Source organism: Oenanthe melanoleuca, chromosome 2, assembly GCF_029582105.1.
Source record: "Oenanthe melanoleuca isolate GR-GAL-2019-014 chromosome 2, OMel1.0, whole genome shotgun sequence".
NCBI lineage: Eukaryota > Metazoa > Chordata > Aves > Passeriformes > Muscicapidae > Oenanthe > Oenanthe melanoleuca.
Window position 1 is genome coordinate 106,185,438 of NC_079335.1, and position 25,929 is coordinate 106,211,366.

Here is a 25,929-nt window from a genome sequence, read left to right on the forward strand (position 1 = left end):
ATAAAGCACACTTTTATCTCTTTTTCCCCTTGGACGTTTTACACTTTTCAGTTGCTGTATCTTCCAGCAGAATTACTGTTAAACAGATGACAGTTTTAAATTTCTCTCCATAAAAAGCCAGCAAAGCCCATCATCACATCTCCATAGGTTTTAAATTATTTGGAGTTTATCGTCAAAACTGCATTTTCCAGTTCAGTGAATCCTTTTGATGACTATTGCTCCAACACTCTTGTTTGCCATTACCAAATGGAAAGTCACCATATGACTCATAATAACTTGGATTTAATTGCAAAGATATGACTTTGGTCCAAATGGATAATATGGGAGGGTGGGGCAGGGAGGTTATTCCCTACCTTTAAAGCAATGATAAGATTTCTTTGAAATATTTTCAAATCACGTTCACCCCAGTTCTGAAAGTCCTTATTAGATTTCCTCCAATCTAAAATATTCCTGGGGGTTCTCTCTTGTGATGTTATTGCCTAATAAATGGTGTGGAAACTTGGAATCTTTCATAAAAGCTCCAACAACATGAAAATAGTTTCCATAATGAATAGATTTTAATCTCTAACTCCCTCTGTAGAAATGTTTTAATCATGAAAGACAGAATGGAGTTCTCGTGGGGCTGTTATTTAAAATACTAAAGAAAAATATTTCCATCTATTATGCAATTGTGAAATATGGCTTGGTGCTTTGTTTACAACAGGCAAGCAGATGTTTATTTTATTGAAAGAATCGACTGGCATCTTGCATAGTTTTTTGAGAGGAAGTGTATTCATGCCTGGTGAAATCCTCATATTTATGATAATCTGAAAAATGATATTGTTCTGCACCTATATCTTGATATTATTTGTAAGGGAATATTGAGTATTTGGAGGAAGAAAGAACCTTTCCATATAATATTCCTCACATGTATTGGAAGCAAATGAATAGCTTGTATAAATAGCAATAGTCTGTCAAATGCAGTGTTCTCCCATAGGTTCATGTTATTGCTATCTCCAGAGTGAGGATGGGGAACATTGGGCACGAGTGTGGATTTCTCATTTTACAAGTCCACATTTTTAAACACTGAAAATAGAGAGAATATATAAAAGAGACCAAGTTTGCAGATATTGCTAAACATCTAAATAACATGAATCTTGACTCTACCTACTACAACAAAATTTCATTCCAGCTGTGCATCCTGCATTTATTAGCAATTAACACCATTTTGATTTAATTTCCACCTTCTTCTATTCCTTCTTACATATGCAACATGTACCACACCAGCATTTGAACTTAATCTTCTTGTGTGAGTGATAAATATGGATGTGATGGGAGGTTCATGGCTCCATAGACAAAAATCCTCTGAGATTTGATGTTATGTATAATTAGGTAATGAAAATATTACTAAAATCAAGCATAAAATTTCGTTACTAATCTAATGTTAGATGCAGAAGAAGGGAAAGAGTAACAATAGCTTTATTGACTCATAGAGGTCCCTGTGACCACAAAAATCCCAGGAAGTTCATTAATACCAAACAGTTAACTAGGTGATAATTTTATTAAACTATAGATGGCTGTGTATGGGAAGAAGTAAATTTACCAGAATCTTAAAATCACTATTTCATATAGCCTTTAGTTTGTGTGAATTTTATTTTTTCATGTCAGAATAATTTACTTTACCATACTTTATTTCAATGAATTGTTTAAAAAGTTTTCAAGATCCTCCTGAATCAATCAACAAACAGATTGAAACATGGCACAAGCAAGAACAAAAAAGGGGAGCAGTTTCAATTTACAACAAAAACCAAACACTTGCCTGAAGAAAAAAACTCAGTACCTTGGAAAACTGTTCTATTCAAAACTTCAGAACAGAATATTTTTGTATCATTTCTTAAAATCTTAGTGAGAGGAAAAGCTCTGCCAAGTAAGTACAAATAAGTGAAATCTTTAAAGGTCAAGTTTTCTAACTTTGGTTTTCTCATTTTAGTTAGAAAACCATCAAATGCCAAGACCAATAAAGGATTTGGTGCTGTACTAAAGGTATTCCAAATGTAGGGGTATGCATATAATGCAAATGACTCAAGATTGAGTGGATTGGCATCCACTAAGCTAGAAATCATGCAATACTGTCATATTTTAGGAATGTTTTGTATCTGTTTCTCTCTATTTATAGGGTCTATTTAAAGGGGCTTTCTAAAATTTATGAACATTTTCTCATTTATTTTCTCTTGAAAGTACATTTTGTTACTCAAATACATCATTATATTTTAGTGCTTCCCCTTATGGAAGAGATTTTCACAAAGCCATTTAGGAAAACATCAATTTTCCACGGTGTCTTACCCTTTTGAATTGCCAACTGAAGTTCATCTAAAAATAAAGGGTTACATTAGGCATAATTTCAAAGCCCATGGGAAAAAAAAAAAAAAAAAAAAAAAAGGTGATTTTAAATAAGAGAAACATAGTTTAACATTAATGTATGTGGAGGTTTTATTTCTGCTAGCTTGGACAAGGCTTTCCCATTGGGGGAATTGTATTGATCTCCTAGCTCCTGCCAAAGAGCTGCATGACAAAGAAGGCAGCAGGATAAAATGCTCAGGAACCTGTGAGTGAGCAATTCTGAAGAGCTCCACCAGGACCTATTATAATGAAGCAATTGGATGTTATGATGGTCATGTTAAATTGAAGGTAGAAAAGTGCAAGGCAGTGCACCTTGGAAAGAACAATTTAAGCTACTCATATGCACTGATAACTTCTGAATTAGTTATAAGGTTCCAGTGGAAAAAAAAAAAGGAGTCATCAAGGAGAACTGAATAAAGACATTTGTTCAGTATTCAGCCAGTACCTAAAAATCATGCTAACACATTAGGTTTCATTAAGAAGGAAATACAAATTTAAAGATATAAGGTTAGTATCAAAATCACTGGTGTATCCTCACTTCCAATATTACATGCAGGTGTAGAATTTCATCCCCAAAAACCCCAACACAACAGAAAGATAACTTTAAAAAAAATTGCTATGCCTCATAAACAGATAAAGCCTGTCGCAGGACCTTTCTCAACAATTAGAACCTCAAAAGAAAATGAAAGTAGAGATAGAGAAAAACAAGACTCCAAAGTGTTTCCCACCGTTTATAGGAATAGTTGAATGGAAGTGTCTGGTTCTGGCCAGGACAGGGTTAATTTTTGCAGTAGCCAGGACTGGGCCATGACTAGAACACAGAGACAATGCTATGCCATCTCCTGTCACTGCCAGGGTGGGGGAAGGAGCTCTCTTCCAGGTAGAAGGGGTTCTTTCCAGTCGAGAAAATCATGGATAGATGGGGGGATGGTGTTAGCAGGGTGCCAGTCCCAAGCCAGAGAGAGCAGTGGAGTGGCTCTGGGTGCAGCTGGGTCAGGTTGGGCTCAAGGAGCATTTTGGATGTGAGTCACTTTCTCTTCTGTACACTTCTGCTATTAATGTTGTGGTGCTTACTCTTCATTTTCCTGTCTCGTTGCCATTTCCAGTAAACTGTTCTTATCTCAGCCTGTGATCTTTGCCTTTTGTGCCTCCGGTTCTCAACTCCGTCCCACTGTAGTGGGAGGGGGGCAGGAAACATGGGAGTGAGAGAAAGGAACAATGTGCTTTTGGAAAGTCTTGGTGTGGGCACTGAACTGGGGACATTCCTGACACAGGACAAAAAGCCAAAGAGATTTTCATTGTGTGTAAAGAACCTGTGTGTGAAGGAGGAAAAGAAGGAAAAAAGAAGAGACTATGCCAGAAAAACAGAAAAGAAGACATGAAGGAACACCATCAGATCTTAGACATCAAAAATATTGAGTCCCCTAAAATGAAGGTCTATATTTCATCCTTGCCTGTGGCTTGTACTATAGAGTCATCCCAGGGGCATTAACATGATGCCACTGGTGGTTTAGGCCAGAGATGTTCAAGCCTCCCACCAAAACCAACAAAGAGAGAAGATTCTAAGATTCCATTGCTCCTAATTCTGCAGAATCCAGCACCTTTGGAGAAGGTCATGATTTGGACATTCAACACCCACGACATTCATATAAAATTTGACCACAGGCAGTATAATAAATTATCAAATCTTCAAAAAAGATCCAGTTAGTACACTGAACAATGTTCAAATAAATAGCATATACTTACCAATATTTTAAATACTTATATACAAACAATGTTAACCAGTGCTACTCTTGCAAAAGCAGAGTCTTGCAAAGCTGTAGAAAACCATGGTGAACCAATAAGTAATCAGGAACTGCAGCTTCTGTACTACCTTGGATCAGCATATCCAGGCCCACAAGCCACTTCTCACACAACTGGCATCTTTTTCCTAGGCAAAGCAACATGTTACAGGAAATTAAACACAGCATGTTTCAGTATGCAGTGAGCAAGTTTCTGAGCCAGTAAGAAACTTCTACCCAAGTGTGAAATTTCTTACTTGTTGAGGTACCCTTAAGAAACCACAGTGCCAGGAACACCTGAATTTCAGAAGATTAGGTTAACCTAAAATAGGTCCTTTACTATCATGAATTATTTTCACAATCACCTAAAGAAATCTATCAAAATAATTTCTACTCAGTCTCTTCCAAATAAAACAATTGAATTATAACTGATCACAACCAGATCACAGTCTTTAAATAAAACTGAGATTTGAAAATAAAGGTTGACACAGCTAGTTATTCTCATCTTGACTTCTTTGTTATTGTTCTTGTTTTCTATTACCTGTCATTTCTGGAGTTCCATCTTGGAAGTAACAGTGTTCCATGTTATTTTAGGCTGGATGGGAAAACATCAGTGCCTTGATTGTAATTCCCTTCTGGAATTTATTTGTGTTGACTGCTGACCAAGCTGTCTGAGTCCTAACAATAGAAAGGCAGGAATTACTTAGTCACTGTCTCTTTTCTTCTGTGTCTGTCTCAACTCCAGACATCTCTGCATACACTGAAGATGAAAGGATGTGATTATTTTCCTGTCTGGATACAGGCTCACAGTTGGTACTATATTTCTTTCCCATGTAGACAGATGGGTAGTTGTTTTATAAGGAAAAATAAGCAGCAAAAGTCAGACTCATACAAATTTTATCAATATTGGATTTTAAAAACTCGAAACACAACAAACAAAATAAGAAAAGTGCTGGGAAAATTACATACAAATTCTCCTCTGTTGCAATCATGGTCTTGCATCAATGGATTTCTGAGAATTGCAGCTTGGGGCTCCAGTCACTTTTATACTTCTACTACTACTACTACTACCACCACCACAACCACTACTTTATAATACTTTTTCCAGGATACTTCATTCTCTCCTTTCCTTTACTTGCAGGTTTCATGTTCAAAAGGATTTGCTTCACTGAAGCAAATATGAGCAAAAGAGGAACCATAAGAACTGAAGTTCATACGAGCAAAAGAGACCATAAACAAAGGAAACATTAACTGTGGTGGCACTGTCCTTATTCTATTGCCAGGGCAGAAACAGCATCTGGGGGAAGCTGCTTCTGAAAGGCATAGAGGCCACATAGACAACATCTGTTGATTTCTTTCTACTTTGCAAACATTTACTTTTGGGAACCTTTTGTCAAGTTAGTTTATCTTAAGTGTTTCTAAAATCGTAACTTGAAGAGGTAAAGAAAGAAAAGTAGTAGTTTGTGGAGACATGAAAACAACATCACTGAAGTTTGAATTTTGGTTTATATATCCCACTTATTTTGACAAATCAACCTCTTGGCATTTACTATTACAGCTTTCAATATTTCCCAGAAAAAAGTATCTTAATTCTTATTTACTTTGCTGGCAACCTGGCTAGCAAATCGTTTGTGCTCTAGGCTAGTATAATGCTGACAGAGAATGCTCTCCTCAATTTCTATTATGTGAAAACTTAGAGTACATTTGATCTATGTGAAGCCAAAGAGGACTTTCAGTAGCTCTACTACTTGGCTGACCAGGGAATGAAACGTCAGAATTAGCTCAGAAAGCAGACAGTCATCTGTGTTGACAGGAAAGCTGACTTGAAAGGCTAAGCTGGAACATATTTTCAAAACCCCTCTCTCCTTGATTCTGTGGGAAACTGATACTATTGCAACCATGTTTTTACTATCAATCAATGATTGCCTCAATCTTTTAGCATCATTGTTTTTCAAGGTACTAAAACTCTGGATGTTGGCTAGCACAGGATAAAAAATAAAAACTTCACTCAACTTTAGCTAGTTTTGCTACAATAAGCTTTCCTCAAGCTGTTAAATTACCATCTTAACCATGCAAATATTTTTATAGACAGATTCAATTGCAGTTACAGGAATGAGGTGCCAAAAAGCTGGAAGAGATGCAAATAAAATTGATCATGCACATGAACCCAATGGTAATATCATATTTCTGAACTGCATATCAAAACCTTAGGAGTATAATGATACTTTCAGGCAAATTCAAAGGCACTTTATTAATTTCAATGGAATTGTACCCACTTGCAAGAATACCAGATCTGATACATCCATTTCTATTGTCTGCATTTTTCAGTTTATAGGAGAAAGCTATAACTTTTTCTGAAAGCTGAAAAACAAGGCTAGAAAATCAACACTAGGTTGATTTTCCCACCCCTAGCTTGCTGAATGAATGCAGAGAAGCCTAGAGAGATGGGAAATTCCCTGCCATTACAAGTTTTAACTACAAAACATCTGGCCTCCTAAATATATTTAGTGAGCAAGTTACTAATTGTAGATTTATTATCTGTGCTCTGCAGTAGGAACTATGAGATCATCCAAATGCTCATTTTGATTCCACAGTCTAAGCAGCTAATCCTGGAAGCAAGCCAACAAGTAGTTCCACATTTCCAATACACCCTTGCATGTAATTTTCAAATGTCTTCTTATGCTTTACTATTCTTGATGACCAGATCATCTGAGCTATTTATAGAAGACTGTCTTGGAATACCTACTTGGTCACCAGAATGTGGCAGCTTTTAAATTAGTTCCTTGGGGAGGAATAACTGATAATGGAAGCACAGGTAGCTTTAGTGCTATGCTTATTTGTATCCAAAGGAGTGTAAACCCCTGTTTCCCTGAATCCCAGTGAGTAATTCCATGCCTTACTGCAATCAGTACTCAGCCCAACACTGCATCTGCCTTAATTTTTTAAAGGACATTGTGACTTCAGCTTCTTAGCCTTTAATATGTCTGCAATTTCTTTTCTTTCCCTCCTTTCTCCAGCCAATCCTAGTTCCTGCATGTTTTACAATTTCCCAAGAAAAGATGTTAGCCAAAATGGTTTATGCTCATTCTTATCCAGGCCTGTGCTCTGCTTTTCCTATTTTTGCTATGGCTGAACAAAAGTGAGTTAATTGTTCCTTCATCTGCACTGAATTAAAAGGTGTATAACACCTTCAACCCAAACTGTAGTAAGAGTTATGTTTTTACACACACATTTCCTTTAAAGTTTTCTCTTTTAAAATCCTTTATAACATATATTTTGCACATACTATATTTTGGAACTGACTGATGAGTAGTGGAATCAAGAAGCCACCATTGTCACAGTTTGTATGTGGATATGGTCTTACTTACAATAATTCCATCAAAGCCTTGCTTCTAGCATTAGGATGCTGCATAACACTTCAGCTATGTAGGACACATGGCTTCTACTAATGATATTTTTCTGCATTAAGAAGCAGAGTTATGAAAAGTCAATGTACAGAGCAATATGCAAGTATGAATTTACACTGTGTGATCCATTCTGCACAATATGGATTTCACCAAAGACCATGGCAGAAGAGCCAGGCAGAATGAAAACTATCAACACCATGTGACTCTGAAAAGTGTTTTGTAGAAATGAAGAAGAAAATTATCATCCTTATTAGCTGGTATGCTTCCCTCTTTCTCCCAAGACAATCGTGGGCAAATGCAACTTCAAAAATAACTCTAATAGCACTTTGCAATGAAGGCAGGATGAAAAAACTATTTTCTTGGTTGCTAATTTAATTCAGGTTAGTTACACATCATTGTTAGATGGGGTTCAAACCAAAAGCACTTTGAAGTTCTTCAAAGCTTGTCTATTTAAACTTCTAAATACATCCACCACCAAACACATAGCATGACTGTACTGAAAAAGAGTGTAAGAGGTTTATAATGCATTCACTGTTAATGCAAATTAACACCACCACATAACAGGATGTAGCATTTCCATACACTGTGATGTTTCTCAACAGAATAATTTCTGCTAAAATTATTGCAATCTTTAAAGTGTCATTGTCTTACCCAATAGTCACAGGAGGCAAATCTGCTGTTATTTCAGGTACATAGATTGTACTTTTCACATTACTAAAACATCCATAGAAAAAGGTTGTGTTCTGAATATAGTCATATAGTTACTATTTTTAAAACGATGACATCAATAAAAGTAATAGAAAATATAGACCTAAATCTTCAGTCCCCTTACAGTAATTTAAAAAAACTGATAACACTTAGTGTTTCATACATATGGCTAGGTTTCTAAACGTTCATAAAGACATATATCAATAGCTAAATCTTTGATTTTGGAAAGAATATATAACCAGCTGGCCGAGTTACACTGAATTGGAAAAGCATGCAAATATTAAATGTTTCACAATAAAAATAGAGCTAATGTTTTCAATATTCAAGGAGATGCAGTTTTCTTACTGAATACCAGTTCAGTGATGGCTAATATGGCCAATATGGCTAATATAAATCAATAACTTTAAGTATATTTCTACCACTTGATCATGACAATATATCTCAGCTACAACAGCTGCTATAATTTTCAGTATTTTGGAAAACATATCTGTATTTGAAGGCAAGCAGGAACAAAAGAAATCAAGTAAAGAACTTCAGCAGTCTGTTACAGCAACTCTAAGTATATAGCAATCATACATTTACATTCATAAATTTTATTCTTGGAAAACAGATACTGGGAGGATACAACAGAAACCATAAAAAGCAAAACACCTCCAGATTACTCCAACATCAGAAACTGCAAATGACAGTCACACAGCAGACAGAAACTGAAAATACCCTCAAGCCAAGTGCACAAGAATTAAAAACAACTTGCCTGGCTCAAAGAAATCTGATATCCTCAAAGTAAAAGACAAGGAAGGAGAGCTGGAAAAGACAAAACCTCAAAAAAGCTTTATTGTCAAACCTTTCAAGAAATCTCAACTACATCTTCACCTGGCAGGGTCTTTAGTTTAACCAGTCAAAAGTGGTTTCACCTATATAAAGGCTAAATAAAAAGATACACAGGTTTTTTCCACTGACAATGTTCTTCAGCAAAGCCTGCTAAATAAAATGCTTGTGAACCACTGAAAAAGAATTACAGCCAAATTAATCTAGAAATAAAATTATACCTTCAGGCTTATGAAAATAGAGTTGACAAGACGATGCACAAGATATTTTAAGTATCTGACTTCTCTGGAAAGAAGACTGTGGAAACTCAGAATTATCTTGGTTTTCCAGGCAAGGAACTACTTGGAGAAACAAAGCACAGAAATGAAAAGGAACACCATGATGGCAACACATTCATGGTTTCTTACAGAACCCTCGAGAATTAATGAGTAACTGACATCCTTCCCTCACTGCTCATCCCCACAGTGACATGTTTGCATTATGACTTGGGTATGTGCAGCACCTACTTGTAAAATATTTAGAAAGGAACATCCGTGGACCCTGAAAGACTTGTATGTTTTTGTGTAATGTGAGTTGTATCTATCATAAACAATCCCTGATTGGGTATATTAGAAAGAAATTAGAAATAGATCTCCTGCACCTTAAAACAGAAAGTTCCAAGTAGGATCATAGAATCATTTAGGCTGGAAAAGACCTTAAAGATCATCAAGTACCACTGCCAGTGATTATGAAATCTTCCTTGCCCCCATCTCTCTCTAATGTCCATAGGTTGAATTTTTGGCACAAAACATATAAAGAATGAAAGTCTTTTTGCTTAAGAAACAAAGAAGGAAGATGTTTTAGCTTTGGGAGCTGATATCTGAGTAAGAGAAGGCTTTCTTGTTGCCTTGCATTTAAAATAGTCAGTTATATCAGTGCAGAGATTAAAGACTGTATAAACAGAATAGTATCTTTTGTATAGACATTACTAGAACAGGACAATGGCACACAAAGAAAAAACTAGGTAAAAAGAATGCTAGCCCAAAATAATCTTGAACTAAATACATTGAACTAAATGCATTGAACTAAAATAGATTCTGTTTATTCTTTAAACAATCATATTTGCTAAGAAAATGGATGAAGGTGGACTTTAGAGGATTTAAATGCAGCACTTAACAAGAAGAAAGTGAAATGTGTGTCCAAGAAATAAAGCTGTTTTGACTGTGGAAAATTTGTTTCTATTAACAGTCATACTATGATTGAAGTATGAAAGCTGAAGAAGTATTTGTATCCATAATGATTTAAAGTATTTCTTCATGTTTCATGTATTATGATTGAAAAGCAGTAACAAAGGTTTCTCTGCTAAAACACACATTTAAAACAGAGGTTTCCAGCTGCCTGTGTCTCTGCAGAAGAATCTTCAGATTCTCAACTGGAGTGGGAAATGTGTAGATTATGGAAAACACTTAAACCTTTATATTCTATCAGGCCTCAGAAGATCTTTCAAAAAAAGTCCTTCAGAAAGTCTGAACAAGTTATACCAAACATTTTTTTACATTTTTTTATGCTATTTAAATTGTTCACAAGCCTCTTCCCTCAAAACATGCACAGGCCATGACCTTCCCTCTATTTCAGTATTAACTGAGTATTTCAGTTATAAGGGCACTATTTCAACAGTATCATGGTAACTCTGAGGAGTTAGTTACTTCCTGGACACCAAACAGACTCATTTTCTCCCAGTCCTTATTTTTCTCCCTCTTTTCTATAGCTTTTGAGGAAGTTTTCAGAAAATGGAGATATAGCTGTAACAAGTTTTGTCAAAGCTCATATTGTAATTCTTAATCCATCATATAGAGTGCCCAGAGCAGATGGATTTTAAAAAAACCTAGAATGATAATAAAGAATCAGATATATTCTATACTCATTCTACATACAGAATATGCCTCTTCTATTCTTTTTGAGCTGAACTGCTGTTAAACTAGGTTAAATATGCTTTTTTAAAAGAATTTCCACCTTGAGCATATATGTTGCATGCATCTGACCCTTCAAGGTCTTTCTAATAAAAGTCAGACTATATAATAATTTCCTGAATGCACTTGGAGTTAATATAATTTACCATGGCATTTCTAATATATTATAAGATATGTTACTTGAATTCCTGTATGAAATAGATCTATTACCAATGCAATTAAATCATTACTGCAATTAACAAAAACACAGTTGTATAAAATCCTGAAAACATGAGTGGGATAGTGGCTAAGACAAAACAGAGAGAGCACTTCCATCCAAGAAGGGACAGGCACAAATGCCACCTAGCAAACAAAAGGGAAGGGAAATGTCCTGATCTACCACAACACTTTTTAAGAGGCTTTTTTTTCTCTGAGCATCTTGCACTCTTTAGAGTCATGAGTAAGCCACTGCTCTGGATATTGTGTCCACATCATCATTATGTAAAATAACTGCATAAATTCCTTTAGGCACCACCTCTGTCCCTGACTGCTTTGAGTCAGTTTATTCCAGATCTGTGAAGTGGGTGACTGGTTGAGTTTTTCACTCCCATTAAAATGCAGTCTGCTGTAGATTTGACCTAAGCAATGCCAACAGTGAACACTCTTCTCAAAGAGATGTTGAAGCTTTTGATGATGCAGGTGCACAAACCAATACATCAAATAAAGATGCTTTAATATTAAATTCAGTTTAAGATTCAAGGGAGGCGATAATGAAAAAAAAATTAAATATCTGATAAATCTAAAATAATTAGTGAATTAATTTTTTCAGGCTCAGAAACCATTTCCATAAATTATCAATCAATAATAAAACTCAAATCTCCTTAAAAATTTTCTCTAGCTTTACCCTTTTTGGTGCTTCTCACACACTTTAAAATATTCAGACAATCAAGAAAAGCATAGTCAGGACCTTGCAGATGACATGATTCCTGCAGAGCTTAAGACCAGCTTCCTGCAGAGTAAACAAGTCTTGCATATAAGTAACTGATTAAAACCAGTAGCTCCTTAATAAGTTAGATGCCTTTTTTACTCTAAACAATAACTAGGCATCTGAAAACTAGAAGCATTGAATGCACTGAACCTTGGCTACATTACTCTCAGGGTGTACCTAAAATGCTGCCACTAAAATTCCCTGCTCATTTGGGAACTAGCTCAGACACCAACAATGGCTGCATGTGCAGAGGTACATATTTGGAGTTTTAGACAAAACTAGAAACTGTGCTATCAACACCAAAATGAGTAAGTACAAAGTTTGCTCATATGTACCTCTGTGTGCTGTAGCTGTCTGAGTACTGCAGGCACTGCATCAGACAGCATTGTTTGGGTGTAAATGTAATGATAGGAGGAAATAGGAGATGAAGAGATACCAGAGGAAGAGGCAGAAATAAACTAAGGGACTATAAAGACAAAGAGGGAAGCAGGTAACAGAGATCAGAGAAAGGGAAGAGGGAACAATTGAACAATTTTTGTCAGATTTCATATGCAAATTATTTGTGTGCAGTGATGGAATAAGCACAGTGTGATGGAGAAATTATTTACAAAGGCTCTGCTACCCTGCACCTGTAGCCCTCAAAGGGCAGAACCTACACAGAAGGGAATTCCCAATGGTGAAGAGCTGGCTCTACCACAACTTTGTGGAATAGTGAGTGGTTAAGGAAGAGACATCAGTGTATGCATTTCTGGCAACTGAATCACTAGTGGGGATATTTGGCACATAAAGTATTCCTCACCACTGTATTTTTTATTTTCTTTAGAAACTGAGAAGTTTCTTTACTGTCAAAGTACCAGCAGAACATCCTTTCTGACACACTGCCAGCAGAATAAAGCAGAGGCAGATAAAATAAAGACAGAGCAGTCTAAAGAATGCTTTGGAAGTGGTAGTTTTGATTTCTGCACATGAAAACCACACACATGCATACAGCAAGCTGTAGCCATATTAATAGCCATACTATTTTTAGCAGCAAGGATACAACAGGACGTTCTCACATTCAGAATTCTCTTTTATATGAGATAAGGGAATCAGCTCTGAAAAAGTAACAGTTATAAAGCAGACAGGGGATTAATATCAACCCAGAGAATACTGATACATACAGAAACTACATGGAACCATCCTGCCACAAATTAGGGTACCTTATTCCTGAAGATAATCATTGTTTAAATCAACTTTTTAGGTGACAGAAGAGGTGTGAAAAGCACCAGAACTCTTTAGGCTCTACTGTCACAGAGCACAAACTTCAATTTGGAGAGTATGCCAGGCTCCTGTGCTTTATTGTATGTGACAATCTTTAAATAATAAGATGGGGAAAATGAAAGATATGAACATATGTTTACTGCTGAATAAAAGTATACTCTGATAGATAGTACTAAAGTTCTTGTTTATAAACCCAATGAGGTATCTCTTTCAGTGTCTGTGTGAAAAAATGCCAAATCTCTTCCTAATTAAAGTGCATATTTGAAATGCTCAAATAAATTCCAAATTTTTGTACAATATCAAATATTTCAAAACTAATGAAATGCTTCAGTTTATCTTTTTCTGTAAGGAACAATTTTCACTGTTGAAAGAAGCAAAAAAAAAAAAAAAAGAGCCCAGTTTGGCTTGATAAAAAACACCTTGAAAAATGCCACTTTCTGAATTCATAGATTAAGCATTGAAAATAAATATGGGGTAGAAGGAAAAAGATACTTTTGTCCATGCATAAGCACTTTTAGGATTCAAGAATTAATTAGTGAAAATAGCTAACAGAAAAAGAACACCCAGCTTCATATGGATGCAAATATTTTGCAACGCATCATAACACAATTTTCTACCACAAACAAGAATTTGTAACTGCAAGAATCTATGAATACAAAGAGCAGTATATAGAAATATTAAAAAGGAGCTTTAATTTCTGGTCTCAAAACCATTCCTTGGATGAGACAGAGAAATCCTCAGGCTTTTATAAAGCCATACAAGCAGAGCATACCTATGTACAATGTGGATCTCACCCCCTCCTTGTCCATCTGTGAAACACAGACCTAAGCAACACTTGAAGAAGAAACAACTGAGAGACTAGTCATAAACCAGAATTTTTTCCCTTATTTTTCTATTTTTCCCATTCTACTTCCCCAGTAGAGATTTATTCAGGCAGTGCTTTCACTGCCAGTATAAATGTTTACATTTAAAAGGTCCAAAACAGGACCCACCTTCCAAAAGGTCCCACTGAGTTCTGGAAGAGGAGATGTACATCAGAGATCTTTCACATAGCTATGACTTGGACACAGCTATGAGTTACACTGCCAGTCCTCTATGCTAAATGGAGAAGACTAATAAGATAATGTTATTTGTTTGAAAGCAAAGAGAGGGTTTAAAGAAGCATTTCTGCTTTCATTCTCAGATTGCATCAGAAATATTTTCTAAAACTACAACACTTTCCCTTACATACTGTCATATAATATTTATAAGGCACCTCCACCTCCACCCCTGGGGTGCTTCATGAGCAATTAAAATGCAATCATCATAATAAAGAAATAAATAACCTTAATTAAAACATTGCACAGGAACCTTCCTCAGATGCAGAGCCAGTGGGGAGCTGTCTGTCTTCATGAGATTTTACATATATGTCAGTCAGATTGGAACCCAGATGCAACATTCAGTTTCATGGACAACATTTGATTTATTATATCCCCTGAGAGTAATGGATCCATCCCCCCACCAAACAGAGGGTACTCAATGTAGATTACTTATTTTTTAGATGAGATTTTTTAATTGGTTAATTTTACTAATTTTTTAACACTTCTGGATTCATGGGCCATACACAGTCTCCTCTACTCCCCTGCCACCCTTCTTATCCTCTCTGTTTTGAAAACAAACAGAACATCTTCAGCACCATTTCTTTGCTCACCTAAGTTTTGTGTTTCCACCCAAGCATGTTAGATTTTACACACTGGTACTTCCTTCTACCATTCCCTCTTCACTGTTGTGTTTACCACCCTTCATCATTCCAGGCAAGGAAGAAATTTGCAAAATATTCTCCCCTTACCTATCACCCACCAATAGGCCTAGATTGCTCTCCATTAAGTTGTTTTAATCCTCAGTTTTTCAGTGTAATATTCCCCAAAGGGACCAAAATACCACAGCAAAGAAATACTGCTCTGAAGTTTGGTTACTTTCAAAAGTAGAATGGCCCTGCCTGGGGTGCTGACCAGGGTGCCAGGGTCCAGGCCCTTTAAGGATAGTCATGAGCTCTATGAAAGCTGGACCTGAAGTGAGTGCATTGTTTCCACAGATGCCCAGAAAGAGGTGTATCTCACCCCCTTCCCAATCTTGCAAGATTTCTTTTTCTTTGAATGAAGAGAATTCAGCTGTGAGCTAAAATCACACTGGTGTGTTCAGATAATTCCATGTTTACAATTAAAGATTGGTGAGCTATATATTATATTATTTGTATGCTTTGAGTATTATATTTTCTAATTGTATCTATACCTATTGGTATTCACTAAGGACCACACAGACTTATAGTGCTCAAGCTTAATATTGAAGCATTTGGATTCTGACTGATGCATCTTAATTTCAGGAGATCTCTCAAGTTCTACAGAGGTTTCAGAAGAGTGAAATACAACAGAATAACATAATTTTCTTCTTTTCCAGGAGGAATTCAGGGTATCTCCTTGCCTAAGTAATTTACTGATTATTTTCTATTAATTACTAGGATTTATGCACCAGGCTTCCTCCTGTTATAACTGTGTTCAGAGCATCTTCTCCTTTTCTGAGCAGTCCTTTTATATTTTAGTATCTCTCCTGAAAGGGAATAAATAAAAAATAGCACAGAAGTGGCAACATCCATAAGAGCAACATGAACACAGGCAGAGCTTTTGTTGTATCACTTTGAAACAAAGCAGCTTTGTATGATGTGATCTGCCTAATTTGGTGTACAACCAACAGCTCCTTTTGCAGATCTTCCTACAAGATTACCATCGTTCTTTTGTAAATACAGCTAAAACTGCACCTCCTTTTCTGAATAGAGCTGTATTAGTTAACTCCTGACACAGGCCTTCAGTCAGTTTTATAAATTAAAGTAATGGGCTGGATGAATAGAAGGTGCTACAGCTTCAATAGTTTGTCACATACTGCTGCATTTTGCTTTGGATATTCATGAGTGCATATGGCACACATTATATCACTGTGGGCTACTGCTTCCCCTCTGAGACAGCAATGCAAAATCCCACAAAACCTCATGTCACCATCACTCTTCTCTGTGAGCCCTCCTGTCACCTCAACCTGAAGCAGCTGCAAGGGCTGCAAGAAGCAGTGAATCCTCCATTCTCTGTCTTTGTTGCAAACAGATAAAAACATTCTCTTTCCTAAAAAAACACAAAGCAAAAAGCATTATTCTTGTCTTTTGTATTTTCTTTCTAAGAGTACATGAGTTATCAAAATCAAAACATTAAGAGTGATGAATGGACTCCAGTGTTTTATACCATTACATAGCACAGTCACTCTTGATTGCTCATATAAAATAAATAATCAAGATATTGGTGCAAGAGGAAAAAAATGGAACTTCTATATTGTGTAGAATCTACATAGCAGAAATTGTCCTTCTTATGCTCTAGATGTTCAGTATGTCAGTAAAGACAAGACCTTAAAACCCACAGCTTTTTCTCCAAAATACAAAATTCTTTTAATGATAATTTCAGGTGAGTACAAGAGACCCACACATTTATGAGAGATTTCCCATTTGTCTATTGTCAACTGAATAAACATTCCTGAAGAAGAATTTATTATGGATTACTGTAATCCAGATCACACCAGAAATGAGATTAGATAGAAGATTCAAGATGCCTTTTAAAATCCTACTGGATTTTTAAACAGCTAGACATTGATAATAGTTTAGACCAGCATGTTCTTGTAACCATCTTTGTGAGGGAATGAAGAAAAGTGAAGTTAGTTTTGAAATTAAAACACCACTAAAATTCAGTAACAGGTATGCATGCATGTAGAGTAAAATGGATTTCATAACAATGAGGAGGCAGGAGGTCTCTTTACATCTTGAGATTCAGGAGCAAATATCAAGTTTTCAATTAGATCTTGTTATAGATACTATCTTAGGTACATATAAAGGCATATACAGATGCATATTTATATGCCCCATAAATATGGTGTTGGTGTATACAGTATGTAATGTATGAGAAAATGGTCAGAATTTTTGTAATAATAGCATTTGCATGAACAGAGGTGATTTAATTGGAGTATCCACCCTTACCTTTATTTATGTGAAAATTCATGGAGTTACAGGAAGGATATGCAAGACTCTATTGACTAGTAAATTCTATTTTAAAATGATGCCTGACTATGGTTGTTTTGTTCCTCTGTAGCCCTGTTTAGATGAGGAAGTTAACAGGTGAATTTGAAATTCAATAGCTAATGCACACTAATTTCCTCTGTTAACGTTATTTCCTGTATTAACACTGAGTACACAGAACAAGTAGAATAAGTATGCAGAATAATGTTTCACACAAAGTAAAGAGATGCCCATACTAGGAGACAGAGGGAATTACAATTTAAAATTACAGTTACTGGTAAAAGTGAGTGGGATACAAAGAAAATTATCCTTTACATATTTTAATGGCATTGAAGCAAGTTCCAATAGAATAATTTCAAGATTTCCAATTTACAGGGATTTATTTCACAGTAGATTGAAGAAGAGTTTATCTCAGAGAGAGAGAAGATAAAGGCTCTAATCTTATAAGTGAGATCTAAATAATTTTAGAGACTGAGCTCTTATATATCTAAATATTTTGTATCAGTTTATATTACAAAAATTTTAATGAAGACTTTATTGCTAATCTAATTTTAAAGTAATTACATGGTGACTAGATTTATCTCATACTTTTAAGTCTATGAGTTCTTAACAGCCATTAATTAATAAAAATATTGCAAAAACATTTCTGAATGTGAATCAAATAATTTTTCAGTTAAAAGCAAGAGAAGTAATAATTCCTACATTCCCCATTATTTGCATTGTGGATGGCCCCAGGTGTGCCAATTGATTTAAAAATAAGAAAACAAATGGTCCTTTATACCATCTAATTTTACTCATGGCAGTTTCTTCTTGCATTAGCTTTTCTTCAAGCAAAGAAGCATCTTACTATTAATATTAAATCATTCTATGTTAGAAATAACTGCTCCTTAGATCCATGCACAGTTAAGGCTTTTAACTCACTTTTCGAAAATTATATGAGTCAAAATATTGGCAAAAATAAGGTTATTAGCTGTTGTTGTCCTGCCTAAAATCTACTTACAAATAAGAAGGGGAAAAGTATTTTATATTTCATCCCATGGTCTGTCATAAGTAATTTATTTCCATAAACTGGTAGAATTGCAAAGACTCATCTAAAGATGGTAAGAAAAATTACAGATTTAATTTATTCTGTAATTGAATTACTGCAGCCATGAAGTATATAATGAGTGAAATAGGAATTTAAAATTAAAGTTTTAGTTCATGTTAATGTCTTAAATTTTGCAATGCAGTACTGGAGCCATAGCTAGAGTCCATATCCAGACTACTATATTTCTAAGGTCACTGTGAAACATGCATGATTGTTTCTCTCATCTCACCTGCAGATGATCAGAATTTGTTTTACTGGATTTTTCTCCATTGTCTTCGAAGTTGCACTGACTTCCAAAACATATTCTTGCTTAGAAGAATAGCTTGTTTATTCAGACAATTTGTATTTTAGTACTCAGTAATGAAGTCTGTTTTAGAGCATTCATCGAAGGAAAGTAGAAAATAAATTTTCTTATTGTGTTTTCTTTCAGAGAGATTTGAATTTCAAATCTCAGTGTTAAAATTAGAAAGTCACAAGCTTCTGGAAAATTACTTTTGTGTCTTCCTTTCAAGAAACAAAATGGTGATGAACATAGTTGCAGAAATTAAGCAGTAGTGGGTTTGCACTCACAATATTTAAAGGAGCAAACAGCAGTCAGCCTAGAAATATAATATAAACCAAAGCAACATAAAGGATTCACTTAGTTTCATAAATGACAAATGGCATTAACTCCCCTACCCCATAAGAGAAAACTAACAAAGTTGAGGGGTTTTTCCATTGTAATTAATAGACTACTTTAATTTAACTGTTGTCATTAAGGTCTAATTTTCTCCTTTTCATTGTTGCTGCAGATTGGCAACTGGTGAAGCAGCTAAGATGTTGATGGCAGCACCCACCATAAATTTACAATCCAATGATGATTTGCCACTCTTCTTGAAAAACAAGGCCTTGAATCCACTGCATTTTTTAAGCTGCAGACTGCCTGAACACAATTCCTGTGTAAGTGAAAACTGCCATTCCATGAGGCAATTAAATCAAGCCTGCACTTGGACCAGAAACCAGAACACAGGATTCTGCCTGTAAACACTGTAATTTTTTAATTGCCCTTGGAAGGACTGAAATTAAACTGAGGAATAAACTGACCTAACACAGAAAATTTTCTATGAATAATAATAATCAAGCATACAGCAGTTATGGATCACTGTCAGACATGGGATCAGTTTCAGTAGCATTGCAACTTCCCAAGTCAATGCAGTTACAGTCTCTTACTTACATACAATTACAGTAATCTATAAGAAGATTGAAGCATCTTAAATTATTCATTTGTAGTGAAACTGAAATGATCATACAAATTATTACCTGACAGTTCACAGAAAAATGGAAAACTCTCCTATTTTTTACCAATATAACTCTGCAACTAGGAACAAAGCAATTCATTCCTTTGCTTGCAGGAAACATAAAGGGGTCACATATATTAATACGTGTGTGAAAAATGGATAGCTATGTGAGGAACTATATCCTTCCAACCTACTGACTTATAGATCAATCTTTCAAGACAATACACTGTCTTAGGCCACAAAGACAAAATATTGCCCCAAACTGGAAAGAAGAGATGGAAAGAGGGACAACAGAAGTAAAGCTGAAATATAAACCACTCCAAAAATCCAAACAATGATGCAAACCTGGTATTTCCTTTATTCAATTAGTTATTGTGTAAGAATAAACTGTAAGAATGACAGAAAATAAATAAATATTTGCCAAAAGTCAATAAACTCCTTTTATGACACAAGTAAGTCACATTAAATTTCTAATCTATTTGCTTTTTCCCTAAAATATCTGAACTACATTTCCATATCTATAAATACATGAGGAAAAAAAAGAATATATGTAACTAATATCTAAAAGGTGATTTGTTGCACACAAATAAGCTAATGGAAATGCAATTACAGAACAATAGTGATACTTTTATATATCTGTTAAAATTTACTGTCAGTTACAGTTAAATAAGCAATGAGGATGTCAGATCAAAAGAGATTCAATATGTAAGATACAATAAATAGAACATTTGGTAGGTATTGCAGACATTGAAAGACATGGACAGTTTCCTTATAGGAAATATTGAAGTATTATATTAGGATCTGATTCTAGCAATCCACTGAATTCTTCAGAAAATAGTTTGCTGCTGCAACAGAATTCTTTTCATCACTAAACTTAAGGAAAAGCAGCAGCAGAGATCCTGAAGGACTGACAGTAAGGAAGCAATACTCTCACAAGACATGCATTCTGCACAGATGGACAACAAGCCACAACTGTTCTTCACACCTAAATTAGAAAACTCATAGTTCTATGATTAATGGGTATTGGTATCTGAAAGAAAGATTTGTGACTAATCTTGAACAGTTGAGAAAATATTTCTGGAAAGTGAAATAAGAAGCTAGAAGTAAAAAGACTACTGCTGCAGTTAAAGGAGAATAAATTGTCTTTCTTAAACTATTAATAGAAGAAAGTGTTTTTCCATTGTGAAGTCTAATTAAGGGTGTGTATATATATATGTGTATATATATATATGTACACACATATATATATATGTGTGTGTGTGTATGTATGTAGATATATACATAGATATAGATATAGATATAGATATAGATATAGATATAGATATAGATATAGATATAGATATAGATATAGATATAGATATAGATATACATCTACATCTACATCTACATCTACATCTACATCTACATCTACATCTACATATACATATACATATACATATACATATGTACATAAGTTGCCCTGTACAGGAATACAGGATAGTCAAACTCAGTAGAAGACCATCAGGAAAAGCACTGAGAATGTGAAGGTCAAGGGGAGTGACAAGGATGGAGTTTTCTTTGACAGTTGCTTTGAGCAGTTCAGTTAGTATCACCAAGGTTCCTGAATATACTCAATAACATTAGCTACAAGGGCATAATTTATCTATAATACTCTTATTGTAGTTTTGAATTAAAGCAAAAATGAAGGTTAATCTGGAATCTTGTCTGAAGAGCACACCCTTTGCAGAAGTAAATGTGATTCAGAAAGCAGACACCTTGTGCTGTAATGGTCTAAAAACACTCACTAAATACTTTGTCCAGAGTTTCTTAGTCAAGATGAGAACAAAGTCTGAAGTAGATTCATCTGGACTGTCCAATCTTTTTGCTTCTACTGGACTTCAGTGAGAGGAGAGACAGCTCAGCATCCTGTTCACTGCACCTACAGGGATTTGTTTCCTGACAAGCTCCATGTAACTTTGACAACTAGGAATCAGATTATTTAATCAGCTATGAACATAGATACAATAAAAGGAGTTAAATTTCTTAAAGTTATTTAGGTTTCTCATGCTCTGTAATTACAGGAAGTGCTCTCTTAAATGGAAATTGTCCAGCTGCTATTAAAAATAGCCTTATAACAAATTCAGTGTAATTGTCTTTGGATAGCATGAAATTGAATACACTAAGGTCATTAACCTTCAATACTCAAATTCTGTTTTTCTATAATTATGTTTTCTGATTACAGGAACCTTGTGTATCAGAGCAAACAAAGCCCACATTTACACCACAAAAGAAAAGTTGAGGCCACAAGGTCAGCTGACCTTCACATTTAGCATTCATAGAAAAGAATACTTTGTAAAGTAAGCATTTTTTTGTTTAAACTACTTCCCCTCCTGCTAGAAGCAATTTTAAACTTAAGAATTATGCTATTTTCCTTCCTTTGGCATGTTTTTTGCCCTTAACTATGTTATAAAAATGCTAGTTCAATTCTTACTGCATAGTGCATATTAACTGTTTTATTGCTTATGTTATATTTGGAAATGAATAAATATAAATTCAATTTATCCATCCTATATGTTGCAATCTCACAGGATTATAGCCTTTCATCTAAAATTCTGAGTGTAGTTATAGAGTAATAAATCCTTGAAAGTGCTGTATTCTTTGTGATCATTCTTTCAGAACATGAGATATCAGTTCTCATCATGACTTTCCATGCACTTACACTTAACTTCTTTTGTGATCTTTCTTTACATTACAGAGTCAGCACTTGAAGTGCTTACAGGTAATTTCAGAAAAAAAACCCCACTCATTGGAAACTGTTTTACACATTACTGTGAGAAAAGTGTTGCTTTCTTTCAATTTTTAAAATTCTATTGTAATCCAGTTTTACTAATAGTGATCCAATATTATGGGACAAAGAAATATTGTCTGAGCAAATAGCTGAAGCTGAAATGAGAAGGACAAAAGGAAGAACTGTTGCAAATCACTGATCAACTTAGATGTCAGTATATTAAACAAAAAAATACGAGGTGGTAGAAATCAGGTGGCAGATGACCAGTGGTGTTAAATAAGAGATGAAAATGTGTAACTCAGTTGCCCCACATTTAACTCAGTTTGTTTCAGGAAGATAGAAGAGAGCAAAGAGAGAAGGTGACATTAGCTTGAACATGAAGAATTTGGTCTGAAGCCTAGAATGTGAATGAACTTATCATGAAAGCTAAGAATGAACAGGAAAAAGGGAAAAAAGAGGAATCTGTTCTGGAAAGGTTACTCATGAAGTCAAATCATCAAAATCAGATAAATCAAGATTGCTGCAGGCCTTTTACAAAATCATTCAAAACAAAATTGAGTGGTGGAAATGAGGGATGTTAGCTTGTTCAGATATCTCTTGGGGAAGGAACATGTTTTGTCTAGTCAGCTCTTGAAATGCATTGGTCAAAAAGAACTATGCACAAATATTCCTCAAAATTTGTTCCTAATAATAGAAATCAGCTGCTGTAGAATGATGAAGTAGACACATCTTGGTCTTCAATGACTTCATAGGAGCATATAGAGAAAAAAAATTGTTCCTGTGAGGGCAGTCAAATGCTAAAAGATGTTCAAAGAGGCTGCAGGATTTCCATTCTTTGAGCTATTAAAGACTGGACAAAGCTGCTGAGAGCCTGATCTTGGTTGGCATTATTTTAAACTGGGGCTTGAACCAGGGCGGTCATCCAAAAGTTCCATACAGGTGTTATCATTTCCTTGGTTCTGTGATCCTATAGGAAATGGTGGTGCTCTCAGCCCTCAGAAGGGAAAGAAGAAATGTGAATATACACTGAAACAGAACCTCAGCAGCTTAGAGAGCCAATACTGGATTCAATATATACCAAGCTCCATCCTCCATCAGTGAATGAACAATTAAGTGAAGTGACTATGCTATTTTTGCATGAGAAGTATGGAAGATAGCTAATATGGCAAAAAGGGCTGAAGGAGACACACAACTTGCAGCAAAATCAATTCAGAATAGGCATTAGAAACAATATTTTAGTGATAAAGGTAGTGAATCAATAAAAGATAGGTAAGTAGCAGAAGTAGATAAGTTGCAGGAGCTGCAGTTTTGGAGTTTGTTTAAGAATACATTGGACAACCACATATTCACCCAGTAAGATTCACTAATATGAGTTAAACTGAATTGCTCAACTGTCTCCTTCTGTCTCACTCATCAACATGAGTAAAACTAAGACTTTCTTACATCTTCTTTTAATCTCTCCCTTCTGTTTCCTTTGCCAATCACCAAATCTCTCTCATCAGTATTCATTACAGCAGCTGATCACTGCTTTGGAGTTAGTCTCGCCTCTGAAATCCTCACACCCACATTGCATCTGAATCTCAACCAAGTTAGAAACTTCCACTCCACCTCTAAGATTCTGTGCATGCTATCAAACCATAGGATCTGCATCTCATTACCTTGCAATACTGCAGCCTCCTTTCTGTTGGTCCTGATCAGTGCAAGCTGCCTCTGGTTATACATATCCAGAAAGTTGCTGAAAAAGTAATTTTCCAAGTTCATATTTTAACTGCTGTTTCTTTGCACCCTTTCACTGGCTGCCCTCTCTTATTACAAGAAATCAGAAAAGGCTAGTATGCATTTTCAGAATGTGCGCATGTATCTCTATCTATCAAACAAATTTTACTAACATGGTGATCTGACAATGCCAAATTCATTTTAGACTTACTAAATGAACAGGCAAGCAAGCAGAGGGCAACATAATTTATGCTTTCCTTCCTCTTGTCTATGATACTTTGGGCCCATGTTAACCTTAATATCTGCATAGCTGCCCTGCTATTCTCCTTACAGCTCTCTTTGCTGTACTGGTGTGCTAACACAATGGGCTATTAGATTGTGCAAAACCAGCCTACTGAATCCTTGTCCTCCCTTTTTGGTCTTCATTTACACCATTTTATAATACATAGAACTGTATCTAAGATTTAATTTATAGGCTAAAAGCACAATTTTTCCTTTCCATGTGCACAGCTCTCAACAAAACCCATAGCATAGAAACACTCTTGCTATTAGAACCTGGTTTTTCAAACATTTTTCTATCTGAGGGTGTGGATCTGATAAATCTATAGTTGCTTTTCCTAGCATTTAATGTCACACAATGAACACAAGGCAAGTGATTTCTTAAATGCTCCTTTCTAAATGGGGAAGCTACCGACTCTCCATCTCTCCTTTGCAAATAATTAAAATCTTCTGTACAAGCTGTGGTGTTAAACCAAGGTAATTCAAGTTTCTTTAAGCTTAGGTATTGTAGCTTACTCATGAGTACACATTACTTACACTATATGAAAACCTTTTTCATAAGAACATAAAAAGCAAGTATAGATAAACAAGACATCTGGTTGAACTGCCAGAGCACAAAAAAGGGCCAAAAGCAACCATTTTTGTAGTCATACAGCAAAGTGCTCAATGTTTTACTTCAAAGAAGAGACGTGCAACTCTGGTCTTAGTTCCAGCTGGTAGATTTCATCTGCCTGCAAGTGCAATTGCCTACTTATCATGATGAAGAGATAGTATGATAAGAATGATCTCTTCCTCCTCTCTCTGCAAGGAGAAAAAGCAATGTTATGAATGGTGAGCCTGAAATCAAGAACAGCACTATTTTCACTTCATTATGTCCTGAAATAAGATTAAAAACTCTGTTTGACACTGACCTTGTTTTGTTAAAAGAGCAATTTTTGTGGTATCAACCTTTTCTTTAACTTGCCCTATCTTTGTGAATCATATTAAGCCTAGTTTTATATAATTAGATACTTGCAGTCTTCTAAAACAAATAGAACAGATGGTAAACTGTGATAGAAAAACACTCAGGTGTACACCAATGACTTAAAAAGGATTCTTCATAGATGCAGAAATCTGAGCTATCATATCCCAGTCAAGGGTCAAGGCCTCACTGTTAGAATTCCATAGGGATGCTGAACAAACTTTACATTAGCAGCACTTAACTTGCTGGAAAGGCACTGAAAAGGGTTTCATTTCTCTCTCCTGTGCTCTACGTGTATTGAGGCTCCCTCCCAAAGTCAAATTATTTTTAAGAAAACTGAAGTCACTACAATCAAATGGTTGCCACTCCATCTAATTTATACCACTATTGAAAAGGACTCCAAATTTTAAACTATTTTCAAGTTGATATTTCTCCTTTGTTTAATTAAAAAGGTACTTTATTAGAATACTTTATAC